The following is a 14,497-nucleotide window of genomic DNA, read 5'->3' on the forward strand; positions in this document are numbered from 1 at the left end:
AACTTCACCAGCTCCTCCCAATCACTTTGGAGAGGCAGCGGCACCCTCCCATCCCCAGCAATGCTGCCATGGGGAGCTGAAAGCCAAAAAACTTTTGTGAGGAGCTCTGGTTTGATGCTGTGGGATATTTGCTTTGCAGACCAGTACTTCCCAAAACAAAAGGGCTGGCTTGGCCACAGAAATATTACCAAAACCATCATCTGGTGACTCCAGAGCCACTTAATTTTAAACCCTCCTGAAAAGCCAGCTCCATTTTCTGCTTTGGTGGAGACCAATTCCCCACGCTGGTGTAGGAGAATAGATCAGCCCCGGCAGTGGGGCGTTGTTATCCAGCTCCCAACTATTATGACATAGTTTCTATCAGAGCAGTTTTCTTCTCAGCCAGTCGAGTGGAATGATCCCTGAAAGCCATGGTTTGCAGCAGGGATGTGCTCAGCGCTGTCAGAAATCCATGTCTGCCCACACACAGGTCAGCAGCTGGAAAACAAGGACATGGAAAAGGGCCTGCAAAGGCAGTGGGGCTTCAAGGCACTGGGCAGGGGAGAAGCAGCAAAAAACCCAAGGATGGGAGCAAGAAAAATAAGGAAACGCTCCTTTCTCAAGTCTCTGAAGTGCTGTGTGTGTCGGGAGCTGGGCGTGCCTCCTCTCTCCTCTCCTCTCCTCTCCTCTCCTCTCCTCTCCTCTCCTCTCCTCTCCTCTCCTCTCCTCTCCTCTCCTCTCCTCTCCTCTCCTCTCCTCTCCTCTCCTCTCCTCTCCTCTCCTCTCCTCTCCTCTCCTCTCCTCTCCTCTCCTCTCCTCTCCTCTCCTCTCCTCTCCTCTCCTCTCTCCTCTCCTCTCCTCTCCTCTCCTCTCCTCTCCTCTCCTCTCCTCTCCTCTCCTCTCCTCTCCTCTCCTCTCCTCTCCTCTCCTCTCCTCTCCTCTCCTCTCCTCATTCCCCCAGCTCGGCCCTGCTCCCGTGCCTGGGCACAGGGAAACCTCCTCAACACCACAGGGACATCTCAAACCTCAGCACTGGAGGGGTCAGGCACTGCTCCTTTTCACCAGGACTGAGAGATTCAGGATTGGGAGACCTGCTTTGGAGAGCTGGATGCCAATCTGGCCTCTTCTTCAGCTGGTTTATGGAACTACTGATGAGGACAGGAGAGGCCCCACATCACCTCCAGGCTCATGTGCAGGCCTGTGACCCCATAGACATATGCGGGGCCATTCTCCCCACTTGGAGAGAACGGATTGGCTTCTTCTAGTCTGGGGCTGGTGGTCCCCAAAAACCATCCCTGGTGGGTTGGAGAGGCATCAAAGACACTAGGGAGGAGGAAAAGACAGAAGGAAAGAGCAGGGCTGCACTTTTCCACACCGCCTTTTTGTTTTATTTGGTTTTAATTGCACCCCAGAGCCCCTTGTATTAAACATCTCTAATTAAGGAGGGCCAGGGAGCGGGAGGGTGGGCGGTGGTGGCCGGAGTGGGGCGGGAGGCCAGCGCGGAGCCCCTCCACCAGCAGAGTGGTGCGTGGGGATACACGTGGGGATACACAGATTTCTACAGAAATCTGGGAATTATGATGGATATTACATAAATCAATCCCCCTGTGTCAATAAGGAAAAAAACATTTTTAAAAGAAAAGCAGCTGATAATTAACCCTGAGAGCATGGGTGTAACCCAGATCACCTTGGGGAAGCGCCCGGACAAAGGCAGGCATTCATCCCGGCCTTTCTCATTTAAATAACCCGGCCTTCATTGGCTCCTGAGGGATGGCACTGGAACTGCTAAACCGGAGGTTTGTTCGGGTTTGATGTGTAGTCGCATTGATTTCCCCCTCCCTCATCTTAATAAAAGGCATTTTATCGACCCCTGGAACGGGGCAGGGTGAGGTATCCCGCAGCTCCCGCTGGTCCGGCAGCGGGTGTTTACCAGCCCACAGGAACTCTGCTGACACCTCCAAGCTCAGGGAGCTGGAGGATGGCTCTGAGTGGCATCACCAGCCTGCTGCACATTAGGAATAACCTAATTATTACTTAGCAAACCAGCTTTGCCCGGAGAAGCTGTGGCTGCCCCTGGATCCCTGGCAGTGTCCAAGGCCAGGTTGGATGGGGCTTAGGACCAACCTGGGATCGTGGAAGGTGTCCCTGCCTGTGAAATGAGATGAGCATTAAGGTCCTTCCAACTCCAAATCTTTTTGGGATTCTCTGCATTGATTTTGAGTCTGCCTTTTGGCTTTTTCAGAAGCCCATAGGATCATTTAGGTTGGAAAAGCTCTCTAAGATCAAGTCCAACCATTCCCCCAGCACTGCCAAGGCCACAACTAACCCATGTCCCCATGTGTCCCATCCATGCATCTGTTAAATCCCTTCAGGAATGGTGGCTTCCCCACTGCCCTGGGCAGCCTGTTCCAATGCCCACAGCCCTTCTGGACAAGAAATTTTTCCCAATATCCAATCTAAATTTCTCCTGCTGCAACTTTTGAGGCCGTTAATCCCATGGTATCTCCTCAGACAAACATCTGGCCAGTTTTGATCTCAAGGCACCCAGCAAACCTGCCAGCCCCTCACGCTGGTCAGATCAGGCCCCAGGGAAGCTTCTCCAGGCTGTTTCCTGCCACCCTGCCCTAATGCTCCTTGCTTTTTCCCTGCATCCATAATTATTCACAGGGCAGCACCTGAAAACTCACATCAGTCCTGGTCTTTCCTCTCCTGGTCTTTCCTCTCGTTTTTCCTCTCTGCAAGCCATTTGTGTGTGTGAGTGCTGGAACCGGGATAAAGCAGCAATAGCTCAGGGGAGAAAGCTGCAGGCTGGGAGTCAAGGGAGAGCTCCTGCCGTGCTTTTTCCTCCCATGGCTGCTGCTGGAAAGCTCGGCAGAGATGTTCCTGCACATGGCTCTGCAGCACCCACACACCAACACTTCCGTTGGTGGGGCAGAGGGGCTGGATCCCTGCCTGTAGCCCACAGGGAGTTCCCTATCCAGGTCAGACACTGCTAGCAGCCCCATATGGGGCTGGAGAAGCCATGCACACAGCCCTGGCAGGGAGGACACACAACCTGCCTGTGTCGCCCTGCTCACAGAGGGCTGCTGCCGGTGATGGACACATCCTTATTTGTAAGTATTTAATGTTTCTTAGGAAGCACTTCTAAAAGAAATTGGTATGTAATGACAGCACTCACTGGAAAACAGGCTGATTATAAAATGCACTAACTTATCTGGTATTCATTTGAAAAGTAAATGGATGCAAGTAAAGGTGAGAGTTCACTACCAATTCAAATATTTTGCTCTAACAGGCTCTAGCACTCCTACTTTAATTCAAGCAGAAGCACAAGTATGAATAATCAAACTGGATGATGCTCATCAAAACCTTTGTGCCTTGCACCATTTCAAATGGTCATTGAAGCTTAATGGCAAAAAATTTACATTATTCCTTTAATTTGTATTCTGTTCCTTCCTTCTGAGTGATGTGATTGTGATTTTCTGTTGCCGGCTGTATTATTTTGATGCAAATGTTATGTGCTGCTACAGTCCAATTTCCTGCTTCACCCTCCCCTTTTCTTACCCCAGGAAAGAAACGACAGCTAAAATAGTTCAGAACTGGGGAGGGATTCTGAAATAGTTCCTTAACTACTGCTCCCAATTAAAGCAAACAATGCAGGTCTTGAAGCACCCTGAAAAGCTGAAAATTAATTATTAGCTGAAGGGGGAGGGAAGTGACTTTGCTCCTTGGACCTTCAGAGAAAAAAAAAAAGAGAGGAAAAAAAAAAAGAGAAAAAAAGTGAGTGATCCCAATTCTGCCTACAAAAGAATTAGAAAAGAAAATTTGTAATTCAGTTAAAAACTCCTTTTGCTGGCACATAATCACCTAGGGATGAATGCTTTATTGAGAGGCATGGGGCTGCAAACCAAAGCTTGAAAACAGGAGGCCCCCGGGGTGCTCCCTGCATGTAATATATGCACCGACTAATTTATTGTGCTGTGACTAATTTCCATTCCTTGTGCTAGGAGTTGCCTGGCTAATTACAGGGATGTTTTCTTAACTTGGGTAATTGTGCTGCCCGTGCAGAGCCCCACGCTGGCTTTGATGCGCCCCCATGGGGTGGCTGTGCAGGGCACTGCCCTAATTAGATTGGCTGCCTTAATTAGGGGAGACGGATGTGGGGGTGCGTGGGGATGGCGGTGCCCAGGTCCCCACCATGCAGGCACAAGCCTGGTAGGCAGCAGGATGACGTCCAGGCCCAAGCTGGGCTCTTCCAGGGTGGTGAGGACGTACCCAAAACCAAAGGACATCCCAGCATCGATGCCATCACCCATCCTGTTCCCACTGGAAGGGCCAGAGCCAAGCTTCCAGCAGGAGCATCCCTCCAAACACACACGTGGGAACAGCCCCATGTGCCTGTGTCACCGCTGCTTTGATGCCGGCTCAGCCCATCTCCAAATCCGCTGCCTTGATTCTTTCTGTAGCAATCGCTCACACAGGCACAGTTGTTATTAGACAGATAATCACTTCCTCAAAATAATTTCAGCACTCAGCTCGAATAAAAAATATTTCTTTGCAAGGACCCTCAGTGAAAGGGGCTCAGCACTGCTCCCTGCATGGTGTGGGTCAATTGGGTTCTGCTCCATCCTCTCTCCAGCCCAACAATTGCCTTTCACCCACTGAAGAGTGGCCCAGGACACCCATCCAGGGCCAGCTTTGAACGCTCACCTTAATAAAAGCTTGACATCTGAAATTTTGCTGCTTTAAACCTGCCCTAGCAAAGACTTGGTCAAGATACTGGAAAATTAACGTTGTATTGGTTAAAACCCATTCCCTGGCAGGGAAGGCCAAGGGAAGGTGGCAAACACCTCAGTGCCAGAGGCTCCCACAGGGCAGTGGTGATGGAACCATGTGGGAAGCATCGCTTCCCGCTGGGATGTGCCAGCCTCTCTGTAGGACTGGGCCATGGCATCACCCACACCCACAGGATCCTGGCAGAGAGACGCCAGGGAGAGGTCATCCAGCTGGAAGACTGGGCAGCACCACAAGTCCCCAGGTTGTACCCAACCTATGGAATTCCAGCAGCAGGCTCTGACAGACCCTGCACTTCTCCAAAGTGACTTAAATTCTCATCCAGCTGAAGACGCTTTCCTCCATGCATTTGGGACCTCTGGCAGCTTGAGGAAACATAGTCATTTTCCTTTTATATTCAAATAAACAAACCAAGTGTTTCAGCTCCTGTTCAAAGGTGGAGTGTGACCTAGTTCCACACACAGAGACACCTGAGAGAAGGAGAAATTCAGTGTCTCTACCACAAAGTGAATTGACATGGACACCCAGGCAGGGGTGGATCCAGCACCGTAGATTCTCTCCACAGCTGCCCAGCCAGGCCCTGGGTGCAGCCCTCCAGCAGCCCCCTTCCCAACACACCAGCAGGCTGGAGGGCTTGGACCAGGTTTGGGAGCTTGGTTTGTTCACCAAGCCAGCTCCATGCAGCCTGTTGTGCAAAGCCAGCCATTTCCAGGTGGATTCTGAGGCGAGGAGCCTGTGGCTGCCAGCATACGGTGCACGGGGCTCTCGTGGCCCACCAGGCACCACGGGTGCATGGGAGATGCTCATATGTGTGAAGCATCTTCTCAGGCTCATGCTTGCTGTGAAAAAGGAAATAAAAAGAGTCTCCCCGACTCCAACTGCCTTCGGCATCTCCTTTCTAATAACTTGGCATATTCACTTAATACAGGCCAGCTCCTTCCAAGTCGTTAGCGGCGGCAGGAGACACAGCCAGAACGCTGACCTGGTTTGCTTGCCAAGACAGAGCAAAGAGAAACCTTCACATAATAATTTCCAAACATTAAAATGGCTCCATTGTCATTATAGCTGAGAGATTGAATTCGCCTCATCAAAGCGGTGTATGACAGGTGACTCAATAGGCTGGTGCCAAGCGCGGAGGCAGGAGATTAGCAGGGCACTGATATCATTATTTCCGCCTATCACAGATTCGGCAGGGAGGCAATTGTAATTTCTGGGCTTATTAGTCTGCATTCGCAGGAAAAAAACTGGTGATAAACCTCAGTGTGACAGCCAGGCATTTGTGCAGCAAGTGCTGTCACAGTGACACTTGGAAAATGCCAATGTGGATACGTTCTCCTAATCCCCCCTAATGGAGGTTAAAGCCTGGCACAAAGGCACTCTTATCACTGATCAGGACACTAATAACATTTGCATTTTTAAGTTAAATATAGTAAGTAAAGAGTTAGTCTCCTCTTCGAGGCTTCGGCAATTAACTCAGCCTCGGAAGGATGAAAGCCGAGCGGAGATTCCAGCCAGCCGGGATCTCTCCCACGGTGGGTCAGCATTCCCAGAGCTCCCACCTCCCCTCTCTGTGCTCGCTGTGTCCTGGGATGGGACTTGGCAAAGTGAGGGAATGCTGGCTCAGGGGGGCCGGGGCTGAGTAGGGCCGCCGGCCCAGGGCTGCCCTTTCCCCCAGCAGAGGAGATCCTTCCGGGCTTTCACACACTTTTACAAGCAGTTTTGCTTCAAACGGACAGAACTCGTTAGGGTTTTTTTTCCTGCCCCATGGTGCCAGTTGGGTTTGGAGCTCCCGTGGGAATTCCTCCCAGACAGGAGCCCAGCATGTGTGCCATGGACATGCACACACATGTGCTCCACAGGAATTTCTTAAGGAAAAGAATAATTACAGGTGGTAAACTGTTACTTTTCCACATTTAAATAAGAGACCAATTAAGAAGACTATGTAATTCAATTCTGGAGTGAGTGCCACTGAATTCAATTTGTTTCAGGTCAATGAATATAATGTGAAGTTATTAACAAAAAGGTCAGGGACTGCATATAAAATATACACACATGACACAGGCAGAGTAATTAGTACACATTTCACATGTTCTGCTGCTCAGACATATGGTGTAGAAAACCTGAGCAGGATTAGATGGTAACAAATGTTCCCCTCTCCCTCCCACCAGCTCCCTATTTTAATAGGGTTTATGGCTATTTCCCTGGTGTTCCTGGGGTCTGCCAGAGGCTGAGGACCCACAGCCCACACAGCAGCTCTGGGGTGGGGCCCTTGGCCAGGGCAAAGCTCCCAGGAAAGCTGGGACTCTCCCAGGGCAAGAGATTCCCATGGAGCAGCTCAAGCCACAAGCCAGCAAGTGCTGGTGTGGGGGCAGTTTTTGGGGACCTTTTTCCTCATACGCTTCTCATCGCCCAACAGAGCCATCTTTGTGGCACCATCACCAAGAATTACTCTCTCTGTGCCTGTTTGCTACAAGTGCACACTCAATGTGAAGTTACTGCATTAATGAAAATAAAACATTCAAATTATACAGTTAAGCAGTGGTTGAATTTGAAAAATTCCACAACACACATTAAAAAAAAAAGAGGATAATAAAGCCCCAAACTTCTTTTTGACCCTAAGCTTGAGTATTGGACACTTGGATTCTCTTGCAAGTAAAGATGCACTTTCATAGGGGAGGAACACAAGGACTTGGGGAAAATTCCTCTGAAAGTTACAGGAAGAAATCCCAAGGTACAAGAACTCTGCCCAGCACCAGAGGTGCTCTGGTGTCTAGTCAAACCTGCTAGGGATTCTCTGCTGGTAAAGGATAACTCAGATGTTATGGTTTGTGTGCTCCAGTGTTTTCCTTGGCATCTTGTGCTCAGAATGAGATATGCAACCCATTTCCCAAGTAATGCTTTACCTCCAGTGTGGCCTGATGTGCTAAGGAAATTAAGTAGGTTGTGTATATTGACTAATAATTACCATTTACTACTGAACCTGAAAGCAGAATCCTCAACTGGAGATCTTTATTTTACCCATTATTCCTGTTTGGGTTTTGTACAGCTGGCTGCAGAAACCAACAGGAAAAGCAGGAAGTGGAGAGCTCCAGGAATGGTAGGGACAGCCCTGGATCCATACATGTTTAGGATTTGTCTGCAAAGAGGGAACTGTGAAGTGACGTTGGCTCATACAGGTTCAGGGGTGAATTACACCTGAGATGGGTGTGTTAATAAATGTTGCATTGGCCAGGTATTCCAGTCAGGATACCACCTCCAGAGCAATCAGCAAGATTCTCTGAGTTTGCTTTGAAGAGACCCAGATTAGTGCTCATGGGACAGCCTGCCCTTAAATCAGGGAGCGGGGTCTCATGAGGTCTGGCCACAGCTCAGCTCTTCAGCTGTCTCAGCCTGTCCCTCACCCCATTCCTCCCTGCAGCAGCCCATGGGGGATACCCCATGGGGATCCCACTGGGAGATGGGGCTCCACAGCAATCCCAGGCACAGCAGCAGACACCAGGACTCCCCACAGGTGGCACCTCCCAGGCACAGCACAACCTCCCCGGGCTGTTGGGACAAGGTCTGATCAGTGCTGCTGAAACTGATGGATTTCTCCCCATTTCCCAAAATCCAACATCCCATATTCATCCACAAGAAGAGAAGTGGACAGAGGAAGGATGGCTCAGCAGGTTGCTGAATATACCATGTGGAGATGCCAAAAAAAAAAAAAAAAAAAAGGCAAACAAACAAGAGAAATCTATTTTGTTGTTAATTAAGAAGTCATTACCTCCCAATCGGCCCCTTTGCTCTACCCCTGATTCCCTGGTCTTTAAAAGCACTAAAGCAATTTACTCTCCATTTTACTGTTTGGCTGTGTTGGAACAGAACAAGTAAATAAAAAGCAGGGAAATATCTACATGAAGCCTTTGGTTTTTTTTTTTTTCTCTTCTTTCCTTCTGAGTCTTCTGTTTCTCTACACGCTAAAACCCCACTGCACAACTCCCCAAACCTCCCCATGACCGCAGTGGTTCCAAGTGACGCTGCTGCCCCTCTCTGTCCCCCCGGTGTCCCAGGCTGGGTTTTATGGGGACACCCCAGGGATCTGCTCAGCGTTTTCCCAGCCGGGGGGTAGGAGCAGACCTCTCAGACTCTGGCCACCGCGGCGGCCACGCACGCGGTGCAGGCAGAGGGGACACTCCGCTCCCCGCCCACGGGGTCGGCGCCCCCAGCTCTGCAGCCTCTCAGTGCTCCCGCTCCCCGGCACTCTCATTAACTGAGGATTGCGAATGGGTCAGCAGATCTATACACTTTTGTGTTCCTCGGCCTGCTTTATTTATTTCTTTCTTTTGCAGGATGCTGAATAACTAACCTTTCCCTCAATAGGCAGATTTAAAAAAAAATAGGATCCATCACACAGCAGCAGGATAGCCTTGCTCTGTTTTGACCTTTCTGAAATTAATTTCCCAATCTTAGCTTTCAAAATCAGAGATTGAAAAGACCTATTAGATCAGCCAATCCATCTTATCACTAGTACAGCAGCAAGCAGAGACCCCAGCCAAGTGCTTCTCCATGCAGGGAAAATACTCTGGAATAAGACGGGGCATGAATTTAAAGTGAAATACCTGTTCCGGAATGTTCTGCACATGGACACGTACTCTGGAATAACTGCAGCTGATCCTGACTTTGCTCAGTTGACACCTGGAGCCGCTCACTGGAACAGAGGGAGAAAAAAAATCCCATTTTAGGATAAGAAGTCATTTTTGTGGTGTAGCTCTGCGAAATAATTCTCCTTTTTTTCCCAGGCAGGCTGTTGCTCACAGGGCAGCACCACTGGGGAGGAGAGGGATGGGTGCTCAGAGAAATTATCCCCTGACCTGCAAGGATGTGGATCAGGACAGAATTCTGGTCTGCAGCTACTCCAGGAGCCTGGGATGTTAACAGGCACCTCTCCCAACCTGCAGAGTAGTTCCTTTTCTGGGAACACAGCCCTTCTCAGTGGGTCCCTGCTTTTCCAGACAGCAAAAAACTTGGGGGTAAAAACCCAAATCTTACGGTTTGCACCACCTGAGTTGCCCTGGCCAGCACTGCCAGCCCATGGTGGGGGTCCCCAGGAAGGCCCCTTGGTGATGCTGCCATGCATCCCTCTCCTCCCATTCCCCTTGGAATCCCTGGGGCTCTGAAGGTTGTGTTTTAATGCCAGCAGTGTTGATCTGGAGGGAACAGGTCACCACCCTGTGCTGACCTTGGTGTCCACCTCCATCCTGCCCCTCACTGCCCAGCAATGCCTAACAGGCCTGGACATCTTCAGTGTGGCATTCCCAGGGCTCTTGGGGATGCCTCTGGGGTTTGGATGCCCCTCCGGGGCAGGATTCACCGAGGGGGAATCCTGCTTCTTGAAAACCAAGCAGGCCTTGCAGCAAGACTGGTCACACCAACTTGCCCAACTTTGGCCATGCCCCAGGTGGTTCAGGGAGGTGGTTCCAGCAGCAGCACATGGAGCCCAGGTGTGGCCTGTCCTCGCTGGAGCAACGCCACAGTCACACAGGAACAGCGGGGGGGGAGCCGCTGGCGACACCGAGAAGTGCCGTGGCTGTCATGGATATCAGTGCTGGGAGACGGGAGAATGCATTCCAGGTGTGTGGAAAGAAGCTTTTCCTCATTAAATGTGATGGGAAGGAACCTCCACTGACACCTGCAGTGAGCGTGTTCACCGAGGAACTCGGAGTTCACCAACAGGTGCCTGGCAGTTTAAAGCCCCACTACATTTCCTTCCAGTGTTGTGGTTTGGTGAACAGCTCTGAGTATTTTCCCATGGAAACCCCTCTGTTCTGCCTTGGCAGCTCTTGCCCTGTGCACCCACCATCCTGGCAGGAAGAGCCGCCACCACCCCCTGCTCGGGGAGTACTGAGAACACACAGCAACGGGTGCAGCAAACTTTGGGCACTCAACAAGTCCTCTCTGCACACAGTCAGGGCCAAAAGATCAATATTGACACTTTAGATGATTTCTCTCAATTTGTTTTTTCTTCAATTGTTGGGGCAAAGTTCCACTTTTCCAATATCTTGGGTTCTCGGCTAATAGAAACAAATAAAGTGAAAGGTTCTGTCCACAATGGGTGAGGAGCATCCATTGTCAGCAGGCGCTAATCAGATTAAACTGGCTCCTGGCTCTACTGCTCGGGGATAACTCACTCCTAAATTTTTTCCCATCTCAAGGGGATGGGCCATTGTTGCTTTTTCCTCCCCTTTTTCCTATTTAAATCTGACAGATAGAATGAGGAACGGCTGGAGCTGATGGCGGTGCCTGCGCCTCGGGAACAAAGAGCGGAGCCCAGCCCGGGGCCGTGGCCAGCCCCCAAGGCCCTTTTCCCAGCCAGAGCCGCTCGGGCAGCGCCGCCGCTGCCCTCTGGAAACCGCATTCAAAGCCCGGACGCGGCCACGCAGGAAAAAAACTGCGGCTGTCCATGCTCAGGTCTCTCTCCATTAGCATTTTAATTCGTACCCCTGGCACCAGCCCCTTGGAAGGAGCTGCAGCAGCAACCACATTCCAGCGAGGAGCCCGAAGAGAGAGACGGCCTTAAATAATGCCACCTTCGGAGGGAGGCCCCACGCGCCACCAGCTACATTTTGCCCAGAGTCTGATAATTTTCAAAGCTATTGGCAACCTGGGAATTTTCCTGTCTTATCACCAGGGCTCAGCTAACTTCACTAACACTAATCAGAGCTGGAATCATTCATTCAAGGATTGCATGATCATGTTTTTCTTTAGCGGTGACAGCTGCCTGAGCCGCATTAGCAATGCAGATGAGTCAGCCTAATAGGTTAATGCAGAACACGCGAAAATTAGGTTTAATCCCTAGTGAAATAATCTAACATTTTCACATTTCTTGATGTTGGGATAGAGACATTGGTGGTGACTCAATTAGGTGTAATGTAGATCAAAGCAAATTTACCTTCTGGCTGAACCTTCCCCATAGTTTAGATAGATGAATATAAGGGTTCTTTACTAATTGGCCAGTGGCTGTGGGGAGAATTATACAGAAAATGCGCGCCACGCAGGAATCGCCCTCCAGATTGGGGTCTGGAGCAGGGCACGGCCGGGCTCTGCCAACACCAGGCACGGTGCTGAGCATGCAGCCCCCGCATGCAGCCTCCATGCAGTGCTCACAAATGAAGATGTCTGGGGGTTTTCTGTAGTTTTATTTTATTTCCAACTCCCCGCCCCCCCCCCCCGCGATTCTTTTTTAATGTCTCGTGCCGCAATATCCCCGGCAAGGTTTGAAAGACCTTGTATGATAAAAGGAGCATATAAAGAAGAGGAAGAACCCCACCCACCGGTGTGCGCCCATCTAATGTTTTCATTCCCAGGGAATAACATATCAAACAGCAATCGCTTTCAGTCATAACGGGAGGGGAACAAAAAATTACATGCCCTCAGTTGCCAAATTATTTTTTGCCTTGACATCTTAATTCTTAATCCTTGTGTGTGGTCAAATCAGCCTACTATAGACAACCAATCAAGCAATTATTCCTAAATTATATTTGCCCAGCTCACATTGATTGGTTATTCTTTTCTTATTGGGTAAGCTCATTAATTCTGAGCAGCTTGCTTATTATGCTTCCCACATCATTTTCCTTTGGAGCCTATCTACTCACACCAGCCTGCTGATGTTTCAAGATGTCACGCAGAAAAAAAAGGCCGAGTGATCTATTGCATTGTCTCTTCCAGCAATTACAATTCACATTGCTGATTAACTTTGATGTGAAAACTAATGAGATAAGGCAAGTTATCAAGGCGGACCTGATCGTCATCTCATTTATAGAGCATTTGCCATCAGTGAATGACAAAAACTAATGAAGATGTATCTGACAGCAGGCTGAGCCGTGGCCGAATTTCGTTTCTCATCAGCGAGTGCTCTGCTTCGAACTCATCAGTCTATCTGAAACATGTGGAAATTAGCTTAATAATGAAAACACTTCATCCAAATAGACAAATGTTTACATTAAAACAGCTACGTGATAAATAGATGTTAAAGATTTTATGCCTTCTTGAGTCTAAACAATGGAGCACAAAATATGTTCTCATATTCACTAAATCATGCCCATAAAGCTCCCTCCCCACGTGCCGCTGCCGTACCTGTGGGCTCCCCTCTCTGTGGCTCATGGAGATTGCCGGGCTGCGGCTCGAATGATTCGAGCTGTAACTCAGGGATGCCCGTGCTAGGACTGGGTAGGTAGAGGGGGGCTGGTCCTGCCCATACCTGGGGCACACGGCTCCCAAAAGCAGCTTTTTTAGTTAGAGGTACTGCTGCTTTACACTGACATTTGCCCAACATAGAAAAGGGATCCAGTTGGCCCCCCGGACAGAGTATAAAGTACAGGCATAATTCATATAAATACAGCAACGTTTCTTTCTTGAGCCGTCACCAAAAAGACATTTAGAGTATTAGTCTAGTTTAGAAATGTTGTGATAAAAGGGAGGCAGGCAGAGCTGCTCCCATTTTTAATATTGTGGCTTTAGTATCTTTATTTATGAGAGACTATTTCATATTTGTCAGGCACTATTTCACATACTTCTGCTATGTCTAAACATATCCCCAAGATGTTTTCGTATCTGGAATAAAATATTCATCCACGATACTGGTATCAGAACAACACTATTTTTAATAAAAAACACAGGCATCTACAAGACAGAAGGGTGAAACACTCACTTCAAAAATTATTCTAAAAACTGCAATACTTCAATTAAAATAAAGAATTGGTAAAAGATTCTCTTAATTTACCATATTTCCCTCTCCCTGAAAAATATATACCGACAGGCTATAAAGGCATTGCCTCCTCCAGGAAAAAAACAAACCCAAGCACGTTATCCCCCATGTAAGAGGAACTTTAAATTTGATTAAAAAAAACGATTATCCAAGTGGACTAAAAAAAAAAAAAAAAAAAAAAAAAAAAAGAACAAACCTAAAAAAACAGAGTCTTTGCAGAAAAGGCACAGGAGCTTCTATAAATTCCGTGCAGCGATGGCTCCGTGCAAACACGTGGAAAACCCAGCTGAGCTCCCGGCCGAGTCGGGCCGGGAGCGCGGCGGGTGCAGCCCCGAGGTGCCCGCAGCCCCTTCCCTCTGCCCGGCACTCACCGCGTCCCCTCGCTCGGCCGGGAGGACATCCGAGGGGCGGCCCCGAGCTGCCCCGGCCCCGAGGTGCCCCAGCATTGTGCGGCGCAGATTAGCCCGCACAAAGAGCCCACATCCCGGCTAAGTTAAAAGAAAAGCCTGCTAGGAAGCGCCGGCAACAAACTACTACTTCAGCGCTGGATTAAATGTAAAAGCCCTTCACAGAGCTGCAGATAAATCCTGTGCGCTAGAAGGAACCATAAAAGTACTTGTTCAAGAGCTACAGGCACAAGTGGAAAATTGACCCCAAAGTTTTTTGTTGTGGGGGTTTTTTTTGGTTGTTTTTTTTGTTTTGTTTTTTTTTTTTTTTTTTTTTTTTTTTTTGTTTTTGTTTTTGGTTTTTGTTTTTTGTGGGTTTTTTTGGTTTTTTTGAAGTACCCGAAGTTTATAAAATTTCTGCCGACGCAGGGAGAGGGTCGCGGCAGCACGGCCACGCTCGGCAGTGCGGCGCTCCCGGCTGCCGCGACCGGGCACCGGAGCCGGACACGTCTGCGGCCACTGGAGCGAGCATTCTATGAAATCCCAGCAAGGTTTGCTTGGTGCTTTGGAGGGCTTTTGCTTTGTGTGTCTCTTG

The 14,497-nt window shown here is 49.3% G+C and overlaps 1 protein-coding gene across 3 annotated transcripts in view; it reads right to left on the reverse strand.

Annotated features, from left to right (window-relative positions):
* The window catches only part of LOC128785024 (uncharacterized), a 70,352-nt gene that overhangs the window by 15,696 nt on the left and 40,159 nt on the right, over positions 1-14,497 (reverse strand). For all 3 annotated transcript variants that reach the window (XR_008429733.1, XR_008429732.1, XM_053937097.1), the window contains exon 3: positions 9,372-9,460. The gene's annotated coding sequence lies outside the window, so the exon portion shown is untranslated. The remainder of the gene's footprint in view (positions 1-9,371; positions 9,461-14,497) is intronic.

This window comes from Vidua chalybeata, chromosome 3, assembly GCF_026979565.1.
Source record: "Vidua chalybeata isolate OUT-0048 chromosome 3, bVidCha1 merged haplotype, whole genome shotgun sequence".
In the NCBI taxonomy this organism is placed as follows: domain Eukaryota; kingdom Metazoa; phylum Chordata; class Aves; order Passeriformes; family Viduidae; genus Vidua; species Vidua chalybeata.